This window comes from Globicephala melas, chromosome 2, assembly GCF_963455315.2.
Source record: "Globicephala melas chromosome 2, mGloMel1.2, whole genome shotgun sequence".
NCBI lineage: Eukaryota > Metazoa > Chordata > Mammalia > Artiodactyla > Delphinidae > Globicephala > Globicephala melas.
This window is the reverse complement of record NC_083315.2, coordinates 111,518,162-111,540,351: the sequence shown is the minus strand read 5'-3', so window position 1 is coordinate 111,540,351 and position 22,190 is coordinate 111,518,162. Positions and strand designations below refer to the sequence as shown.

General features: G+C 42.8%; 1 long non-coding RNA gene across 1 annotated transcript; it reads right to left on the bottom strand.

Annotated features, from left to right (window-relative positions):
* Positions 1-1,103: 1,103 nt before the first annotated feature.
* Positions 1,104-20,167, bottom strand: LOC132596864 (uncharacterized). The gene is made up of 3 exons (XR_009563094.1): positions 20,061-20,167; positions 19,024-19,152; positions 1,104-1,378 (listed from the first exon to the last, which is right to left on the bottom strand). It is a non-coding gene; the product is annotated as an uncharacterized lncRNA (long non-coding RNA).
* Between the last annotated feature and the right edge of the window lie 2,023 nt (positions 20,168-22,190).

The window sequence follows — 22,190 nt, the reverse complement described above, 5'->3', positions numbered from 1 at the left end:
ATTTTAACACCACATTGTACAGCAATTATACTCCAATAAAGATGTTAGAAAGAAAAAAGCACCACCCTCCACCCTGCACCCTGAAAGGCCTAGAATAATAACCCCCATAGCTTGTTCAGCACGCTAACATATTTACAGTACTTTTGCAGCCATTCTTCATTGAATGTCACTAACTAGCATCCTGCTGGCCAAATCTACTCCACAGACATGCTTTAGGTTGATCCACAAATTGATACACTGATACCTGTTAGGAACTTCTGTTCATTCCTAAAAAACAGACTGCAAACTGAAAAGCCATTAAGTTTAAAAACTTTTTCCATTCATTTAAATGAAAAAATTGTAATGTATTGCATCCCAAATCAGTATACCCAAACTATTTTCTCAGGTTTAAAAAAAAGGTACAGCAGTTGAAAAATGAAAATAACTATATAGGTAATAAACAATTTAAAGGTGAACAAATATAGTTTGCACATAAAAAGGCTAATTAGAAAATAGAAAACATGGAAATTTCACAAAATAAGAGAAGGAAATATACATGAAGAAAATATTTTCAGAAATTATCTTGAAGAGAGGGAAAGAACATCAATGAAAATTTTCACATTAAGGAAGAAAGTAGCAATTCTTCTTTTAGGAAAAAAATAGGAATGAATACAAATAGAGAAATTGATATTTTAAATCAAATAGTAATTGTCATTTAGAGGTGGAAATATAGGTGTTTTTCTTAAACCTTGAACTCTTGACATTGTTTACTCTTTTCCTCATTCAATTATGTACAAGGCTTTTTCCCTCTTGCAGACTAAGAATTTTAAGCCAAAAGAGATACAAAAACTATTTCCTTTAAAGTCACTGCAATTAATACAAAGTAGACAATTCTTTATATTTTTGCTCCATTCAGGAAAGATCTGAGAACTCTGATCTCCATAAAATTGAGTGAATACTATGTACTGGTCTAGATTATTACAGATTAGTAGTCACTCAAGAAACATTGAATAAAGGAGGAAATGACGAACAGAAAAATATACATACACACAAAAACACTGCTTTTTCCTTGAGGAATCACTCAAGACTTTTAAGTCACATCAAAGACAAGACATCGAGAACTACTAAAAATATTCTTTCAAGAAAAATAATTCAATAAAAATGCAAAGCTTCTCAAAATTTTGTTCCTTAAAAATTCTTTAAAAGTTTGAATCACTAGGGCTTCCCTGGTGGCGAAGTGGTTCAGAGTCCGCCTGCCGATGCAGGGGACGCAGGTTCGTGCTCTGGTCCGGGAGGATCCCACATGCTGCGGAGCGGCTGGGCCCGTGAGCCATGGCCACTGGGCCTGCACATCCAGAGCCTGTGCTCCGCAGTGGGAGAGGCCACAGAGGTGAGAGGCCTGCGTACCGCAAAAAAAAAAAAAAAAAAAAAAAAAATTTTGAATCACTAGGTTATATACATGAAACTAATATAATACTATAAATCAACTATACCTCAATAAAAAAGTAAATAAATAATAATAATAAATGAAACACAGTTTTTAAATATTTTATCTTTTGACAGATCATGAAAAGACATTTCAGAGAATTAAAGTTTTGAATAGGGGCTTCCCTGGTGGCGCAGTGGTTGAGAATCTGCCTGCTAATTCAGGGGACACGGGTTTGAGCCCTGGTCTGAGAAGATCCCACATGCCGTGGAGCAAGTAGGCCCGTGAGCCACAACTACTGAGCCTGCGCGTCTGGAGCCTGTGCTCCGCAACAAGAGAGGCTGCAATAGTGAGAGGCCCGCGCACTGCGATGAAGAGTGGCCCCCGCTTGCCACAACTAAAGAAAGCCCTCACACAGAAATGAAGACCCAACACAGAAAAAATAAATTAATTAATTAATAAACTCCTACCCCCAACATCTTCTTTAAAAAAAAAAGTTTTGAATAGGACTATAAGTACCTATTTTTTTACCTAAGATTATGAACAGATTATTAATTTATTTTTATCTTTCACGGCATTCATCAGACTTAAATAAACCAGGTTTAAAGGCTTCTTTTTGCATAACAGTACCAGCGGCACTTTTTATTTACAAGTTTTCATGAAATTGGCCTGGAAGCAATTAGGATTAGTCAGAAACTTGCATAATGATCATAATTTTTCATGAATAGAAATGTCTATGCATTTTAAAATAGGTTAATCATTATAGTCCAGATAATGACATCTTTTTTATGTGAAACCTATACTGTTTTGTTAGACACAGGGTGGGAGAGGGAAGATTTTAATCCTACTGTGATACCTGAAATAAAATTCAAGTTCCCCTCAAAGAAAGCCTGCTTGGACTATATGAAGCAAAATAAATCTACCAGGCTGTCATCACCCACTAGTACCCCTTGCCTTACTTCTACTATATATTTAAAAAAAGAAAAAAGAGAAGAGAGATGACAAAAAGATAATCTAGGGCACACATTTCCTTGCCTCCAGCCACTAGACTCTTGAGTCCTTGAAGGCACAGACCAAACATTACTCCTTTTTGATCTTGCGCCTGACACAGGATGCTTTTGATACATCTTAGGTGGATGAAGGTAGGTCAGTTCTTGGTACAAGATGCAAGCCAGGTATTAAATTGTGGAGGGATTTGTTGTGCTACCAGGCTATCCGGTATAATATTTTATTCTGTTTCCTATCCTGGAAAGCCCATTTCTTTATCCAGCAAACATTAAGCATCTTCTAGGAACCAGGTACTATTATTTTGCTTGGGATACAAACAAAAATTCCTTTCCCTCATAGCCTACATTCTAGTGGAGGGAGACAGGTAATAAATAATTGAAATAATCAATATCCTATGTTAGTTGATAAGTGCTATGGACAAAGAACAAAATAGAGCAGGTTAAAGGGGACCAGGTGTACAGAGGGAGTGATTGTGATTTTAAGCAACGTGGTCAAGGTAAAGAAGGTGACAGCTGAACAAAGAAGTGAGAGAATGAGCCTTGTCCTTTGCAGGAAGGGGAGTCTGAGGAAACAGCTTTAGCAAAGGCCGTTATGTGGGAGAGCCTGGCCTGCTTGAAAACTAAAGGTAGGTACCTAGAGCAGAGTGGGCAAGGGGAAGCACATGTAATGTGGGCCTGTGTAAAGACTTTGGCTTTTACTCTAAAACAGAAATCCTCTGGATGATTTCTGAACTGAGGAGTGATATCATCTGATTTACATTAAGTGAGATCCTTCTTACTACTCTGTTAAAAGAGACTGAAGCAAACAGATCAACAGGGAGGCTCTTGCAGTAATCCAAATGAGAGATGGTATTTGTATTCGTTTGTTAGGGCTGCCACAAACAAAGTACCACTAACTGGGTGGTTTAACCAACAGAAATTCATTGTCTCATAGTTCTGGAGGCCAGAAGTCTGGGATCAAGGTGTTGGCAGGGCCATGCTCCCTCTGAAGGGCCTAGGCAAGGATCTGTTCCAGGCCTCGCTCTTAGCTTGTGGTAGCTTCAGGTGTCCCTTGGCTTGTGGACAGCTATCTTCTCCCTGTGTCTCTTCATATCAATGAGAGCAGTGAAGGTAATGAGGTGGTCAGATTCTAGTTAAGATATGAAGGTCTGGCCACAGGTTATCCTGACAGATTGTGGAGAATGTAAAAGAGAAAAGAATAAAGGATAAGTCCATGATTTGGGCCTAAGAACAGGATATGTTGCCATGAAGATAGGGAAGACTACAGACAGAGAAGTGAAGATGGCAGCCATGAGGTGCACTGTTCAGATCTCCCTGCTGTGCGGCATGTGGTTAGCTGCCAGTCTCCAGCAGATGCACCTCCAGGCTTTGAGGCAGCACTCAAGCCAAGGCCACAGACTGCCTGAACTGCTCTCAGCCAGTGACTGTGCACAGCAGGGCACTAGGGCAGGCCCACTCCAGCCCGGGCAGGATGCCTCTAAGGGCAATCTTTGCTCTGGTTCCTTACCTGCCCCCTAAGACTACCTCAGAGCTGTGCTGAGTCTCAGGCTCTTCCTAGCCTTTCCTCCTTTCTTCCCTCCCTTCTTTCACTGGTTTCAGATTTACAGTGCCATCCAAAGGCCCTCCCTTCTACTCTGGCTCTTACTCCCCTTTATCCTTCACAGGTGTCTCCCTCTATAAATCCCTTGCACTTCTAATTCCATTTTGGCATCTACATCCAGAGAACATGAACTGACACAATCGGTAGCAGGAGTGGGCTGAGAAAGCAGGCAGTAAGATGAGAGTTTCAGACTGGATCAACGACCCCTCATCTAAAGAAGAGCATACCCCAGGTGGTTTGTGGGGCACAGACAGTCCCTGGCACAAGGTGGTGGGCCAGCTGCTGAAGATGTTACTGGTAGTGATGTGGGAACACATCCCATTGGAGGGGAATGCCCTTGCCGAGAAGATGCAGGCATTTGAAAGGTAAGGGGGGAACAATGTATAAAAGGACAGTAGAGTCAGTTGGTTATTACTAAATTGTATTGTCCTGCAGAGGGATAATGAACAACTTGAGAGCACCTTCTAACAAAGTATAAGTACAGTTGAGTATAACAATCAGAAAACCTTTTTGGTAGTTTACAAAGAGACCCTTCTCTCCCATAATGAGAGAATAGACACAACTGAGGAGCAAACACATGGCTGAATAGTCCAAAGCTCCAGAAACATTTAAATGCTTAGCCAAGGCAGGTCTATTACGCAAAAATCCTAATTAGAAAAACTTGAGACCCATATGGGGGAACATGGGTTAAAGCCCCAGAGGCTTATGGCTCTACACGCTCTCCTAAACCCTCAGAGCCTGCAGAGCCTACCACTCAGTGTTAGAAGCTAGCACATCCCCCATGAAGGAAGACACTACAGAGGCCTCTCTGCCACAAGAAGTACATGCCACCTTCAGGAGTAGTCCCACTTGTCCCCTGCCTGCCAAACTGATAACTAGAGATAAATTCCGGCATAATCTGTGGTGATGTGCTAAGGCTGATAAGAGAGCAAAGAGCTGCCAGAATTAGCATGTCCCGACAGTCCGGGGAAGGACTTCTGTGGCTGGATTTTAAGGGTGCTTAATCAAAGGAGGAGGAATATAAGACTGTGTAAGCAAGAATAAATTGCCTTGGGGCATTCTCGTGGGACATGGGATTTAACATCCTGGCAAGGACGCCAGCAAAGGAGCAAACTTGCGGTTAGGAGGCTCCTAGAAGCCTGGAGAAAACTATAGCCTATTGTAAAGAAAGTGGAAATGCTTGAGTGGCCACAGCAAGCAGTAGAAGAAGGGATAAAGAGGCTGGGGGAAGCTGGCATACTGGAATGGATGCATTATGTGATGCCACAGACTCACCAGAAGATTGTATATCTTAGGAGAGCCAAGAGGATGCTTCATTGACCAAGGCCATCAGGAATTTGCTAGGGAGAGGAGAACCAGCTTCACTAAGAACTTCAGTAGTGGCTCTACTCTGCAAGCCAGAGCCTATGGTAAGAGAGGCAGTCACAAAGCTTGGCTTATTGACAGTGATGGGGTTGATGGGGCCCCAAAGCAATTGAGCCCTGGTGGCAGCACAGAAGCCAGGAGAACAAAATTATTGCAGTGACTGGAAAGGCTAGAGGGACAGCTGACTGGTCAGGGACCTGAAAGGAAAAGATACCAGAAGATCAGAGACAAAAATATACATGTAAATGGACATATAATTGTGAGAATGAAGTGTGAAGATTTTTGTATCATGTTAATGCCATAAGTGCCACCATGGAATAGGCACTGAGCAATTAAATAGGCAAAATGACTCGGCCAGCTGACATGAGTCAGCGTTTGCCACCAACCATGCTGAACTAACAAGATGGGCACAGGCCCACAATGGCAGAGTATACCTGGGCCCAACAACATGATCCCCACTTATCAAGGGCAATCTGGCTACTGCCATCTCTGAATTTTCAACCTCAGAGATGAAAGCTGAGCATCCTATATAGCACTATTCCTTGAGGAGAACAACTAGCCACTTGGCAGCAAGCTGACTGTACTCCTTCAAGGGCCAATGACTCATTCTTATAGGAGTAGACACCTATTCTGAGTATGGGGTTGCCTTTACTATCTGCAGAGTCTCAAGCAGCACCGCTATCAGGAATCACAGTGTGCCTATCCCACAGACGTGGAAGGCCACGAAACACAGTATATGACCAGGAACCCATTGCACAATGAAGGACATGTGCAGCAGGCCCATGACCATGGAATATACTGGTCATATCACACACCACACCACACAGAAGTCACTGGCATGACAGAGCATTGGAATGCCCTGTTGAAGGTATAGCTGAAATACCAGCTTGGAAGCAATTCTCTGCAAGGATGGAGTGCCATCTTCCAAGGATGTAGTGTAAGTATTGAATCTATATGGTGCTGTGTCCCAGTAGGAAGAATTCATGAGTCTGCGAACCAAGACATGGAAGCAGGAGTGGCCCCACCTTACCATCATTCTCAAGGACCCACGGGGGGTCATTGTGTTTCCCATCCTTATCACTCTCGGCTCTGTAGGGTTAGAGGTCCTGTTCCCCAAAGAAGATGCACTTTGCCAAGGGGTACAGCTTTCTTTGATAGCATATGTAACCTGTTAAATGCAGAGCCCCTCATTCTCTTCAGTTTAAGACATAAGCAAGGCATCACCAGCTACACTTCTACAGCTCATGACTGGACAATGTTTGCAGTGCAGAAACTGCATGTTTGGGATCCCCTGTACATCTGGTTCCACTACTATTTTATAAGATGTTTGGGGCATGAAAGGATTATCCTCTGGTTTACATGCATGTTCCTTACAAAACTGCTAAATTACTTAACCTGCCTTCCTCAACGGCTGTTTCCTGTATAAGTCCCAGTTTAGTGAGAAGAGCAAAAGAACCACCTGCTGCTTGGGGCCAGGGCTGAACTGGTTGATGAGTCCCTGTTTATTTAACCCTTTCCCATATGCCAGATGTAAGTGACACTACCTCCCTCTCTGAAAGCAGAAGAGGAAATACAGCATTATAATGAACACCTGAGACCAGATATTTACAATAATGAGCTTCTGTTGTAATGAATGGAATGTTAGGAATCATGTTCTTAATATGCAGAGGCTAAAATGAAAGGTCGGTTTTTCTGTAGTGAATTAGAAAGTGAGCAGATGCTGTCTGACTGTGCTAGGAAAAAGAAGGCAGCATTCTGACCACACCCTTCCTCCTCTGAAATTCCCAAAGCACTTGTGATATTTTGTTGTGGTGGGTAGCTTAGATATTTGAATTTTTTTTTTAAAGAAACTTTAATGCTTGCTTTCTTTTTTGTTTTTAACTTATTTTATTTATTTTGGCTGCATCGGGTCTTAGTTGTGGCACGCAGGATCTTTGTTGCGGCATGTGGGATCTTTTGTTGTAGCCCACGGGCTCCTCTCTGGTTGTGACGCACAGGCCTCTCTCTAGTTGTGACACATGGGCTCCAGAGTGCACGGGCTCAGTCGTTGCAGCACATGGGCTCTCTTCTTGTGGCACGCTGGCTCCAGAGCACACGGGCTCAGTAGTTGCGGCACACGGGCTCTCTAGTTGTGGCACACGGGCTCCAGAACATGCAGGCTCAGTAGTTACAGCACACAGGCTTAGTTGCCCCATGGCATGTGGGATCTTAGTTTCCCGACCAGGGATCAAACCCGTGTCCCCTGCATTGGAAGGTGAATTCTTAACCACTGGACCACCAGGGAAGTCCCTGAGATCTGAATTTTTGAGGCATGGGAGAAATTGAAGAGCTAAGTCTCACAGGCTCACAGAACTAAGAAAAAAGGAACAAATGTAGTACTTAGATGTCTTTTCTCCTTCTAACATAGTGTACAGTCAGGCATTTAAGGTACCTCCCCTTAAAGTGAATTCTGCACAAACCGGGTCCAGAGTACTTGTGTTCTACAAAATTATTCCTTCTAGAAAATTCATAATCAAAAAAGTAACAAAGATGGACATTAGTATTCAAAATCAGTAGCAGTCCAAAAAGCTAGTTTTAGAATAAACTTTATACCCAAATAGAATTTCATTTGTACAGGCCTGGGTCTGAAAGAGAAGGGTTAGGTTTCTAAAGATAAATGGGTTAAAAGCTGCCGAGTCTGGAGAGCATCGTCTGAGTTGCCATTTATTTGGCATCAGCTACATTCAGTTTTTGAGTCAAAGCCATTACTACGGTATGAAGGAGACAGTTGTTGGTTTTAAGGTCCTTCAGTGGAGTATGAACTCCCTGAAATGCCAAGTGAGGAAAGTTCAGGCCAACCCAGCCTGTCTTTTCTGAGAGACGGCCAAACCTTAGTGACGATCTGATCTGGACAGCCAAGAAGTCTTAGTTTTGATCTTTTGTAAGGAAAAGTTGGGACTCTGCCCAAGTCAACAGAAAAGGGAAGAGGCCAGGATGGGAATACAGCCTGTGAGAAGATGTCTGCCTACACACTGGGGAGGCATGTCCAGTTTGAGGCCTCCTGCTTGCCTGCTTAGGCCTTAGGCAATTACTGAGCTGCTGTTCCATGAGCCTTTGCATAGAACATATATTCATCTACTACGTCTTTATCATGCTGTTTTAAAACATCTTAGAGAGGTCTTATCAGTGACAGCTAACTCTAAGCTAGAGAGCAGGACATTGTTGCCTCTCCAGACCCCTTTCCTGGGAGGTCTAAATCAACTCCTTGGTTCACTGAATGCTGGACATGAAGAAAGGTACCAGGCTGGGAGCCTGGGAATAGACAGCTGGGTTCAATTGGGCTATGGAAGCTGCTTTCTCTGTAGCATATTACTGGAGAGGCAGTATGGTGTAATGGTTTCTGTTCCCCATTCTGCCACGTACTAGCTATATAAATTCTAGCAAGTTTTTCAATCTCTATAAGCCACTATTTCCTCATCTGAAAGAAAAAAAATAGAAATACACCTACCTCATAGGAAATAATGAGATAATACATGTAAAGTGCTTGGCATATATAACTGGTTGACATCTGTGTTTTCCTCACTACAATAGAACAATGTATTGAGGAAAAGAGAGACAGGAAAGTAATTCCTTATCTATGACTCTGTTTCCCAAATTATATAATAGGGGCATGATTATTATAGCCATTTGCCTTAGGAGATATGTGAAAGACAAACAGATGTGAATCCCATTGGAAAAGAAATATAAGATGGTATCGTTAACAGAAGGCTATGACCTGAGGAAACTAGAACATGGCCTTGATGTTTGATTGTTCCCTTTTGGGAGTATTATTCCTGAACTCTACCTTCCTGCTTTTTAATTCTCCTACTAGATAGGAAAATTCACATTTTCAATTGCTGTTGAGTTACATACTGAGATTTTAAGGTGCAGGTAATGGTGAAATCTCATAAGCTCTTTCAGGCAAGAAAATTTTTAAAAATAAAAGCAAAAAACTACCAGGTGATAAAAAATGAAGCTATCATATGCCCAGTGTTGCTAAGTTAACAAGAAAATCATAGTAAACTTTGATAGCCACCTTCAATGAAAGAGAATTTAAACTGACCTAATTCTATCAGAAATAAGACCTCTTTCCCTCTCCCCCACCCCACAGCTACCCTTGGAAAAAAAAAAACAAAATTCTGATTCAAACACTAACATTCCTGCAGTGCTTTGTTTTTGCTGAAGAAATTTTTTTTGTATAGTTTATTGCCGTTCCTTGAAAATAATATACACAAAGTCCTAAATATTTACCAGATGATACAGATCTGCCAGGGTTTTAAGCCAAGTTTCAAAAGTTTTATGAAATCACTTCTTGGACATGTTTCTAACAATCTGGTCCATGAAAATTTAACTGGGGAGGATTTTTCCACCTTCTTCACATGGCCTTTAGGTCACAAGCCTCTGTGTGTGCCCATATGAAACTCATACCCTGCAATCTTGAATGTCCTTGCTCGTTCAGAAGCACTTGTTATCACTAGATAAATATACAAAAACGTTTATTCTCTGGGAACATCTATTGATATTTCCAATGAAGACACCATGTGCTCTGGCTTCAGTACAAACTTATTTTCCCAGCCTCCACCTACTCAGATCTCAAATATCTGCCCTCTTAGCTAAATAGCTTCTCAGAAATAAATTTCAATTCAGTTTTTATACAATAGCAATTTTCAATTCAGGTTCCACAGAGCCAAATACCAAAACTACCTCAATCAGAGTAACTCCAGTTGTATTTTTATCTTTAATCTTTATAATTTTATTTGAATTAGGCCTTAAAACATTTGGGGAAAAAAATCATATGTTTCTGTAAGTATAACCCTTAATAAAGAAGAAAGTCAGTTTCATTACTTCAGTTACTAGAACCTTTAACTAATCTTAGATATCAAAATGTCATATTACCATTTTAAAATCTTTCGAAAGGATTATAAGCCTCTGAGAAATTTTAAGAAGAAACAAGGATGCTGGCCTTTCACATCCTGTCCCAGTTGCCTTGAGGATCCGGCTGCCAAAAATCTTAAGTCTTCCCCATGGGAGTCCCACAGACACATCCAGACAGGAAGGTCACATTCCATCAAGAACTCCAGAGGAAGAAAATGATGCAGAGGGGTGCGAAACCAGGCCAAGCATTTACTACAGACCAAAATCCATCTATAAAGCAGTGACCCAGTTAGTAAGGAGACATTATCCTCATTCTACCAGACTATTATTTTTGTGTTTCTATGTGGGTCATAGCACAGAAAAATCCACGGAGGATTTGCCAGGGAAAATATGGAAGCTACAACTGAGGATTGTTGACCCTACTTTTCTACTCGAGTTGTCACATGAAGGAAAAGGTGAGACCACAGGGAGTAGCAAACCCAGACATTGGGATTTCACAGACACGAAAATGTTTTTTAAAAGAATTAGGAAACTGACTCACAGTTGCTAACTTTTACTTTTGCCGTGCAAATATATGCTTAACATGATCACTCTCATCTATTACTATCATTTTGTAAAAGGGCATTTTAACACCAAAAAGGAGGGAGATTATGATCTCAGAGAAAAGGGCTGATCTTTCCTGAATAGATCAGTTAGCCCTCTTATACTAACATCACTACGAAGGCCTGCCCACCCCGACTTGGATTGAATGTTTTGTTTTGTTTCCACTTTAAACCAATGAAAAGTACTTCAAGGCAATCCCAATCAACATACTGTATAGCCAGAAGAATGAGGCCAGAGGGTACTGTGATGCAGGCTCCCAAAGCAACTTGGACCTGAGCTCAGCAGACTGGTAGGGAAATCCCTGAGATAACTCTGGTTGTGAGTTAAGGTGATCCAACAGAAAACCAAGTACATCATGGCATTTTACAAGCTTTGCTGTGTACTCTGCCCAGCCCTGAGAGAGGGATGGAGGCACCAGGAGTGCACACCCTCTCCCACACTGCCGGTCAGCTTTCCAAGCTTGGTGATCCTTTTCCAGCAGATGGCAGAACACACACAGAGAAAACTCCAAAGCCACCCAAGGTTTCTGCCTCTCAATTGGTCCCGGGTATGATTTCTTTAAAAGTCTTGAAAGAAGAAAGTTTGCAAAAAAAGTCCCACCCACACTCCACCTTGAAACCTATTTACACAGTACTTCACAGAGAGGCTGAAACTCTTTGCAAAGGGAAAAGCCACAAGGTAAAGAAAGCCTGACCAATAAACTGCAAAAACCAGGATAAACATCTTCGAGATGTTAGAGAGCCTAGCAAATAACTCGTGCATTTTTTCATTCTAAACCGAAAGCTTTCATTAATCTTCATCACATGAGCCTATAAAGGTATAGTTATGAATAGTCTTTACTAAAGAAGCCCATGAATTTTACATTGCCTCTTTCCAATGAGAGAAGTCATACAGTAACCAAAGTTATTCCTGACACAGTGGGTCAGAACAGCCAAGAAAACTAATCTTGTGTCTCTACGGGTGTGTGTTTTCACAAAAGCAAAACCATGTTCCAAGCTGAAAAAGTTTTTCCTAAAATATACTCTAACTGAATATTTCAGACACAATAGTAAGTAAGTAGGTCACTTGCTCTCTAGGATTCAAAGAATATCAGCTTGTGGTATTCCATCTGCAGTTAAAAGGAAAGCACTCCACACCACAAGAACATCTTCACCATAAAGCTCTTTATAGCAGAAGCTGCAGCTCAGGGGTCAGATCTATGGCCATGAGTTTTGTAGATAATTTTCAAAACTCATTAGCATCCTCAAGAGTACCAGTAATTGAGCTTCCAAAAAATCTGCAACAACCATACCTACACTACCACCCTCCCTTGCAGGCAACTTCTAGTCAGAAATTGGACCCAGGAATATATGTCCTAGAAACATTTTTAAATAGCCTTAATTTGGTTGTCAAATCATGCTCCTTCTCCATGCTCTCTTTTTTTTTTTTTTACAGTGTCTAATCCGGTCCTGCCCCCACCCCCAAACAATTACCCAGTGTTCCCAGGGATGTACCACACTCTGTGCTTTCCAGGATGCTACCTGCCATGCAAAATAGAATGTTAGATCCAGAAAGGATCTGACAGAGGAATTAACACAGCTGCTTCCACTGATGAGGAAACCTCGGCTCTGAAAAATACACTCCCCTGGGCCACAATTTTCTGGTGCCAGAGTTACCCCCGTCCCTCCAGGTCTCATCAGATTGTTCATTTTCACCAGACGACAAGCGTGGGGACAGAGTGTCTGACTTCGTGGTTACTCCTCTCAGAAAACGGGTCTTTGTTGAACAAGGGGTTTGGGTTTGGAAATTGCAGGAGAGACCAGTTGGAGCAGACACAATTTTGAGCAGTGGGTACTTTCCATGTCCTCAAATGACATTCTGCCTGTAAACAGACCACACTATAAAAATGTAAGCATGGAGGACTGAGCCCTGGAACCCCTTGGCAACTGTAGAGAACATAAGCTCCATGAGGGCAGGGACTCTCTTTTATTTACACCTAGTGTGAATTCACACCCAGTACCTACAACAGAAGCTGTCACTGAATAGCAGCTCATTAGTAAATATTTGCTAGATGAACAAAATGAAGGATGGAAGCATCCCTCTTCCATTCTCTCTATACTCAGTCCATCTCTACCCACTTTTTGCTCCCTGTTATACTTAAGTCTAGTTCCTTTCATCAAAACTCTGTTGTCAGGTAATACCTATCAGTCATTTGCATTTTAGTAGCCTTTAAACCACTGCTTGGAGTGTTTGGAATTTCAGTTTTCTAAAAAAAGCTCTGGCCCCTCTGCAGGCCCAGTCTCAGTCAGCAATGGAAGGTCTCTGTGGCCAGGCCCTATCCATCCTCCTCCCCGTGCATATGGGGAATTCTTTGGAAGAACAGCAAACTGTTCATAGGAACAGTTCCTTTCCCCAATGACCTCTGGATTCCCTCCTTTGGCTCTCCTTAGCTTTCACATCTTTGTAAAATAATCTAAAACCCTATCTTCCTGCTGTCTCTATCTTCCTTTCTCAGCTGTCAAAACCTAGAAGACATGCTGCTGTTGTGTATTTAGGCTCAGCTGTACTGTTCAATAAATGCCAAGCCGCTTGTTTCCCACACCTCACTCAGTGAAGCCAAAGCACCTCACCTTATTAAGCAGGAGCCCATCCTCACCCTATCACACACTAGAGGGCGCTGTTGCTATATCCAGGCCCAAGGAACTTGGAGCCATGGAGAAAAAGGAAGTGACAGAGCTCTCAAACTCCTGGGAGACATTCCTAGCTGGGCCTCTCTGCACAACCACGCTGCACAGTTTCTCAGAACCAAAGACCATTACACCTCATCAAACTATGCAATTCCAGGGTGAAGCTTACACATGGTACAATAAAATGGGAGGACTGAAGATTTCCAAACTAAAGATTTTACTGTAAGACTCATTTAGGGACACAGGTTCACATAAGAGTATTTATGATGACGACTGGATGTGAATAATTAATTCTCACTCACCACTGAAGAAGACAATTCTGTTTGGACAACCAAGCGGCAAACACTGTCAGGCAGAATTAGATGTATCAAAGGCAACCAGAACAGCCAGGAAACACTTGAGCTTGTCCGTGCTTTTCACAGTCATCTTTCCTGGTATGTGATGTCTAAGACTTTGGGAATGAAAGCTTCATACACAAACAAATGAATATCAGTCTCTCTCAGCCTCCAGCTTGGCTATTGCACAAAGCTTGCAGGCTGCCAGAGAAGCCTCCCTGGCCTCGGTTAACTCTTTGCTTGAATAACTGGTGGACCTGCATTGCAGGAAAAGCTCTCTCACGCAGCAGAAGGTCTTTTCAAATTTCTGAACAAGTCATCGTACAGAGAAAGTATACTTTCGTTGGGTTTGTGGGTTTTTTAAGATAAATTGAGAAAAATGGGTATTTTTTTTAAAGTTCTCTGAATGAGACTCTCACCTAACAGTATGAACGTTAAACATTCCCACACAGGGAAGAATGGATCTGCACCAAGGGAAATAACTCTGGTATTAATCCAAGAAGAAACAATCCCGCTCGCCCTCCCCCCACCACCAGCTGGGGTTTCACACTTTTGTTGCAGTGATTTGGGTACTCCACACAAATGCTAATGAGCAACAATTCACTAATGCTAATGATTAGAACTCTCCTTGGCTCCAAAAGCAACCCAGCCAAGCTAGAAGCTTGAAGGATCCCAAAGTGTTTCAAGAGGGACTCAGCCAGTCAGAGGTGCCTTTTTAGGGCAAGTCTTACACAGAACATTTTCCTTTTGCTCTGAACTCCATCCCTAAAAAAGACACCATCCCAACTACAGCTGCATCAAACTTTCACATTAAATGCAAGGAATTTCCAGTACCAGGTCTTTTGCAATAACTAGCTTGACATTTCCACATAAAGCTCTAAAGACGAGGATAAATATACCATACTTAATAGAGTGCTGGGGAAACTTCTAAGAAAGTAGCCCTTAACCTAACTTCTGCCCTCACATACCCAAAAGATATACTCCCCTTAGTTACCAAGGCTGTCTACCGCAGGGAACAGATCAGAATGAGGAGGCTGGGGGATGAGACGTGGGGTATAGTTTGAAAACGCATACTCTGAAAAAGTGACTGGAGAGCCCCCTGAAGGGACTCTGCTTAACCTCATTGGAAATCACTTAGGTTATTTAACACGATCATAAAGCAAAGAGAGAACACAGGTGGGTAACACCAACATATTCATGATTTAAGGTACTGATGAACAATGCGTGAGTACCTCCAGTTCTACCCTGAAGTTTTACTCTTTAAAATGAAAAACCCAAAGACAGAGCCTTGAATCTACAGTTAACCAAAAACCTTCATATGCAAAATGCTAACTAGTTTGAAAAGTAATAGCATAAGCAAGTTTTAACTTAACATTTTCAGCTACAAGTCATTCCTGTGATTTCCTAATCCAAACTGTGAAAGTCTTGCTTCCTTAGTAAATTGAGCAGAGATCTCAACCACGCTTACCCATTAGATTCACCTGAAAAGATTAAACCATCCTTCCCGCCTCAATGGACTATCATTCTTAATCGGCTTGGGGTGGGCCCAGAGCAGAGTACCTTTTTAAACTCCTCAGGTGTACGGCCAGGTCGAGTACCACTGAGCTGGGGTATCCAGGCCCACCACCTGAATGTAATTAACTGCCTTCTTTGAACTTCCCCATATCTGAATTTTATTCTGCACAATGAAGTTAATCGAGAGTCCTCCCACCGGAATAGAGTAAAAAGAAGACTGTAATCATAAAAAACTTTGAGGTAATGAAAAAAAAGGAAGTGGGTACTTTTATCTTGATATTTGAAACCAGTTGTTGGCACTGCTAACAATGAAGCCACAAGATGTTGATGAGACGGTGAGATAATATAGCAAATATGTAGCAAATCTGTAATTCTGAGGTATAAATGTGTTACATCTCCTTACCAAAGGATTTATTGCATTGCAGAATTCAGCATTAAATTCAAACAAAGAAGCAACAGAGGGACAGAGAAGAAAGGGATGTGAGAAGCCTGCATCGTGAAAAGTCTAAACTTATATCCAGATGGTGCTGGAAGAGAGGTTCAAACCCTTAGTCCTATGGTGTGAACACAGCATCGCCATCTGGGGAAGAAGCCAGCAATGCCAAGACCTCCCTGCCCGCCTCTTCTTTGCTTTTTTTCCTCTCCCACACCTCCCTTCAAGGCCAGTGGACCTAGTGGGGTTCCTGACTGAAACCACTCAGATCCCTCTGCCCTGAACAGTACAGAACAGTCAGCCTCTTACTGCTGGCAGAAGTTAAGGGGAGATAGGCTTCCTAAGGCCCTAAACCATCACTCAGCACACCAAATAAGATCTGGGGACTGAGAATCAATAGACTAAACTGTAGAAATTAGGACTCTCAGAGTCCCAACTTGGGGTCAGAAGAGGCTAAATGGTACCCCTCAGTTACACAAGCTCTGAACTGGCAAATTTTACCTTCCTGGACAACAAGAATCACAGATCCGCTTGGCCAGCAGAGGATGGCGTATCTCCACTCACCCACGCCTGTGGCATCACCATGACAGTAACACAGCTGGCTACGTAAGGACAAAACACGAGAAACACCTTACATAATCAAAGATATGCAGAAAGGTGACATGCATGGACTTGTATCGGAATTTCACTCAGGCAAAAGTCTCTAGCTCCTTCCAAATGTATCTCTAATGACCTAATTTGGTCAGGATTTTGGTGATACAGCTTAGCAACTGTACAGTTTAGCACAAAGTAGCTTCCCTATGCCTTCCTACAATGTACCCACAACCCCTGTTTTGACTCTTATCTCAATCCTTCCCAGTCAAGGCAAGCCCCAGGTTTTCAGTTTCCTAAATGGGGCCCAGGCCACCGCAATGACTCTTCATGCAGTCACCTCAAACTCTTGCTTCTAGAAGACTGAAGCAGGCTTCTAGTAGCCACCAGTTCTCAGGCATATACTGTGTTCTAGGCTCTTAATTTTGTCTTCACAACAACTTATTAGGCAGGTGTATCATCCCTATTTTACAGATAAGGAAATTGGAGCACAGAGAAACTGAATAACTTCTGTCCAAGGTCACATAATTAGTAAGCAGTACAGCAGTCTTTGAACTCAGGCCTGTCTAATGCTAAACTCATGTTCTTTAAAATAATAATGGTGGTTCTTATATAGTACCGCGTGCCAGGCGCTGATCTAAACACTCTCCAAATCTAACCTTAGTCTTTACAATAACCCTAGGAGAGAAATACTATATTTGCCACTACCTTTATGCAGGGAGAAAACTGACAGACAGATGCAACAACTCTTAAAGTTGCAAAGCTCATAACTGGCAACACCAGGATTCAAACCTAGGCAGGCTAATTCCAGCATCCAGACCTTAACCACAGTACATACTGCCCCCTACCGCATTCTCCCTGTAACTTAGTTCTTTCTGTATTCATTCATTCAAATATTGCTTATGTCCCCAACATCTTACCAGATATTATAGAAAGATAACTGTTATTTGACAAATTTCTTCCCTCAGGGAGCAGCAGTTTAGATGGGAAAAATCAGCAAAACAGTATCAAGAAAGAAGGCAGTTACCAGAATGTGAAGTCAGGTAATACGTGATTGGGGCAGCAGAAGAACTCGAGCACTCGGACAGGCAGAAAGATCTTGCTGAGCACTGAAACTGAGTCAAATTTGGAGAGGTGGAGAGAATGGTCCAGGTGGGGGGAATAATGTGAGCAAAGGTAAAAGAAGAAGAGGACTGGGGACGGAAGGAGGTAACTGCCCCCCATGCCAGACCCTGTATGGCTGTTTTATGTATGTTATCTCATTTATTCCTCATCCAGGTCTATAAAGCATCCTCATTTAACAGATAAAGAAAATAAGGTGCAGAAAGTCCAACAACTCACGATCATACAACGACTAAGGGACAGAGCTAGGTTCATCTACCTCCGACACCCTTCTCTCAGCCAGGGGCCTCTTCGCAGGTGAACACAAAATGAAGAGGCCAGGGAATCAAGCAGAGCACTGGCGGGGCCAGGCAAACTCTAACCATTCTGATTTCTAGACCCCTTAGAGCAACTGGGGTTCTCTGTCTTCCACCCGTCCCACAGGGTGTGTGCATTTTCAACTTAGAAGCCTCTTCCCATGGAGTTCCCACTCCAAACAAGCTCCCTTTCTGCAAACTGACATATTGTGACTTGCCTTGTCCAAGTATAGAGCAGTCCTTTCGGGCCAGTTTAGCTCACCAGGAAAGGGCCTCTCTGAGAACAAGCTCTCTGCTGGTGGGGCCAGCTGGCGGGGACACAGGCTAGGCCTTGGGGCCCTCTAGGATCCCCTAATCCAGACCCCTCTGTTAGGAGGAAAAATCTGAGGCTCAGAGAGGGGAGGGGAGTGACTCACTGAAGGCATTCCCTCACCCCACAAAAAAAAAAAATGAAAAAAAATTAAAAAATCTGAGCTCCATAAAAGTGCTTTGGCAAGCAGAGGTCTGAAATGCCTCCAACAGCCTGGAGAAGAGGGAACTAAGGATCTGCCTTCCCACATAGTCTCTCTTTAGACTCCAGTGCTGCTAAGACTAAAAAGGGCAAATCTGTTTTCTTAGCAAGGTTCAAGCTTGACTCAAATTTGTATGGTTAGGAAGGGAGTAGAGGTGCAAGGCCATCTAAATGTGAATCATCAGCTCTTAATCAGCAACCTGGGGGGTGGGAAGTTTTGGGAAAGCGCGCCTGCGAGACCTTTGGATTGGCGCTCTTCCCTCTGTAGGGAAAGCAAGCCCTGATGTGACAGCACCCACTTACAGCCTCTTATAGCATGCGTTTTACAGCACCCACTGTCTAGAACAGGTATGTAGGTGTCGTGATGCTTCCAGTGTACCCTCAGGTGGCCCTCTAAACAGACTTGAAGTAATAGACCCAACTACAGCAAAGGAGAATCTGCTGTCCAAAGAGTAAAAGCAGTACCCATTATGTCATCATCAGAGTGTTTAAAACATATATCAGGATCATTACTCATCAAACTTTCCCTCTGGGAACAGATATAGCCCATTGCTCTTTCTAAGGCCGAAAGCCTGTGTGTTATCTTCCATTAATATTTCCTGTCACTCTTCAGTTCCATTTCCACCAATCATCACATTAGACCACAGCCAAAAGACATACCGTTTTTAAAAATGTACTTACCTTAATGTGCTCAGAGTACTTATAGGTCAATTTCCCTGCTGGCTACTTTTAGTGTGGTTGTACAGTGTATGATGAGGACTTCTTCTCTTTCTCTTTAGCATTAGGTAAAATCCTCAGACGGAGCAGAACCTAGATATATTTAAATAAAATAAACCAATGACCTTAGGCTATATCATTCACATAGGAGTGGTTGGATATGCATTTTTTCTAATCTAGGGCCTATTGGCCAAAAGTAGTTTGAAATATTTGGGAACCTAGTGATTGGATGACTTAAAGGTAAGGAAGCTGGACCTTTCCTCTTTCTTTAAATTCTCTTTTCCCCTACGCACACCTCTCTGTGTTTGCCGCCTACCTCTCTGACCACTCATGGTTAGGTTGCTTTATGTATCCCTCTTCCTCTGCCAAGCCCTAAATGTTGGTATTTCCCTGAACAAACTCATCTATTCCCATGGGCACAGCATATATTCCCAAACCTGTACTTCAACTGATATCTCTCTTCAGAACTTCAGACCCATTCACGAAACTACCAAACTCCCACAAGCACCTCAAACTCAATCTGTAGAAAAATGAACTCCTCATCTTCTCTCTCTGCCACCTCCTCACAGCCACTTCTCTCTCTCTTTCTTCTCTTGTTGATGGCACCATCTTCTAGCATTGCCCATGTAAGAGACCTAGGACTCACCCTTCACTCCTTACTCCTCCCCACCCAAGATCCCTCACATCCAATCAGTGTCAAACACTGTCATCATCCTCTCTTGAATCCATCCACTTTTCTCCACTCTCACAACCACCAGCCTAGTTCAGGTAAAAATCATTATTTCCCAAAGTTGAGATAAGTCTCCCAACTGGTCTCCTGACCCTACTTGAGCTCTTCCAATCCATTCCTTATGCTGAACCCAGTGATCTTTCTAATATGTATATCTAAGCATGTCATGCTTTTCACTAAAAATCCTCCTGTAGCTCCATTCTGCTTTTAGGATGAAGTCCAAATGTCTTAACCAACTGAAGATATCCTGCATAACTTGGTCTCCACATACCTCTCCAGCCGCATCTCTCACCAGAATTCCTTCACATTTCATGTTCCAGCCCCACAGAATCTCTTCCAGACCGTCACACCTGCTGTTCTCTTGCCTGCTGGCCTTCCTAGAATCACAGAATTGTACAGAGAAAACGGACTGAAAAATACCCAAATCAGGACCGTAAACCAATTTCCTCCTTATCTGCAGAAAACTCAATCCAATTAAATAAACATTTATTGAGTGCCCACCAAGGGTAAAATACTACCTTAGCAGCTGCAAAGACACTTAATAAGTAAGGCATAACCCATGCCTATGGAACTTGCAATCTCATTGCTTCTCTTAAACCTGAGTTTTAAAGTTCAGGTTCCTGGGCTTCCCTGGTGGCGCAGTGGTTGAGCGACCGCCTGCCGATGCAGGAGACACGGATTCGTGACCCAGTCCGGGACGATCCCACATGCCGCGGAGCGGCCGGGCCCGTGAGCCATGGCCGCTGAGCCTGCGCGTCCGGAGCCTGTGCTCCGCAACGGGAGAGGCCACAACATTGAGAGGCCCGCGTACCGCAAAAAAAAAAAAAAAGTTCAAGTTCCTGAAATGTAGTTCCTTTCCTCAAACTTAAGTTCAAGGCACGCTAAGAAACTATCTGTTCGTGACACAACTGGCTTGTGCCTATATTTACTTTACCAGAATATTTCACCCCCATCTCTCCCAATCCAGGGCCCACATACCATCTCCCAATTTCTGAACTTCAAAGAAGCACTACCCGGCTGTTTATGCCTAGATTAGAAAGCTCGAAGTTCCTGTTGGCTTTTTCAGCTGTGGCTTATGGCAATCTAATTGGCATCGATCACCAGGGATTCCCAGGAGCCTGAAGTCCAGCATTTAGTAGCTATGTGTGGTGTTGCATCAGTCAGGACTGGAGTTTTAAGTTTAAAATACTGGAGCTCAGGAAAGGAGTAGAGAGAAGAGCCATCCTGAAGAAATTTAATAGATAGCCTTTTGGATTGCCCCTGAGCACACACACAGCAAAATGATGGAGCTAGGCAAAGAACACTATCTAAAAGCAAAAGACTATATCCTATGTCTCTGCCGAGCCAGAATGTGATTTTAAGATGGAGACACAATCTTAGTGATAGTTTTCCTTCTTCTTGGTGGGTAGATGACTAGAAGGCTTAGTATTACTAGAATTTCAAAGAGGCATCCCCTCTGTGGGCAGACAAATGACCAAAAAGTCACTCCCTCCTCCTGACTGACTGGAGGCAGGCTTTGTGCAGGGCATGCACTGCATGTCCATGTGTGGTTGGCCCTGGATGGCACTTGTCTGCCTTCCAAATTCATGGCTATCACTACATAAATGGGAGATACTATCTCAGGTTTCTCACCACCCAGCCCTGAACAAGACGGGGTCTACTTTCAAAACACAGAAAGTTACTATAATACATTTTCCATACTTCTCTACTTGGAAACTCATGTGAAGATTCCTAGTGCCTTAAACTTTCATCATTTGTTCATAATGGCCGATCCTGGCCCACCCCTCCACCCCCCTCGATGAGGCAGAAATTTGGATTGTTCTCAAATACAACACAAAGAGAATTTCTGGCAACCAGAGTTTTACCCAGGGGTGGTAATGAAGCATAATTATCCTTGGCTGACCAGAAGCCGAATGACTATTAATAGAGAGAAGCAACAAGAAAGTGTCAAATAGGATAGGGAGCATGCTATACCTGGGTTGAAACACTCAACAATTAGGAACAGAATGTAGAGAACCAAGTGGCCATTTGCCCTATGTCTTATTCCTTTTGGTTTTTTGGGCTGGATTGATTCCTGTCTAGTTCAAGGTGGGGCGTGTACTAGCCTAATTTGGTCTGGGAACCAACCAAGGATTCTGGATGCTACTTTTAAGGCAGGTCCTGGGCCTTAGTTTACCTGTGTTCCTAGGTCTAAAACACCTTTCCTTCCATCTATTGCAAAGTAAGTTTGAGTGTTTGTCAGACAGCAACAGCAGTAAACGAGAGTCGAAAAAGATTGGATGCGGCATCATCAACCTCATGTTTTATTTGCATCCCTAGAACTCTGAAGATTCTGCATTTGGCATAGCAAAATCTCCCCCATAGGACTGCACGTGGAGTGACTTTCATATTTTCCACATCT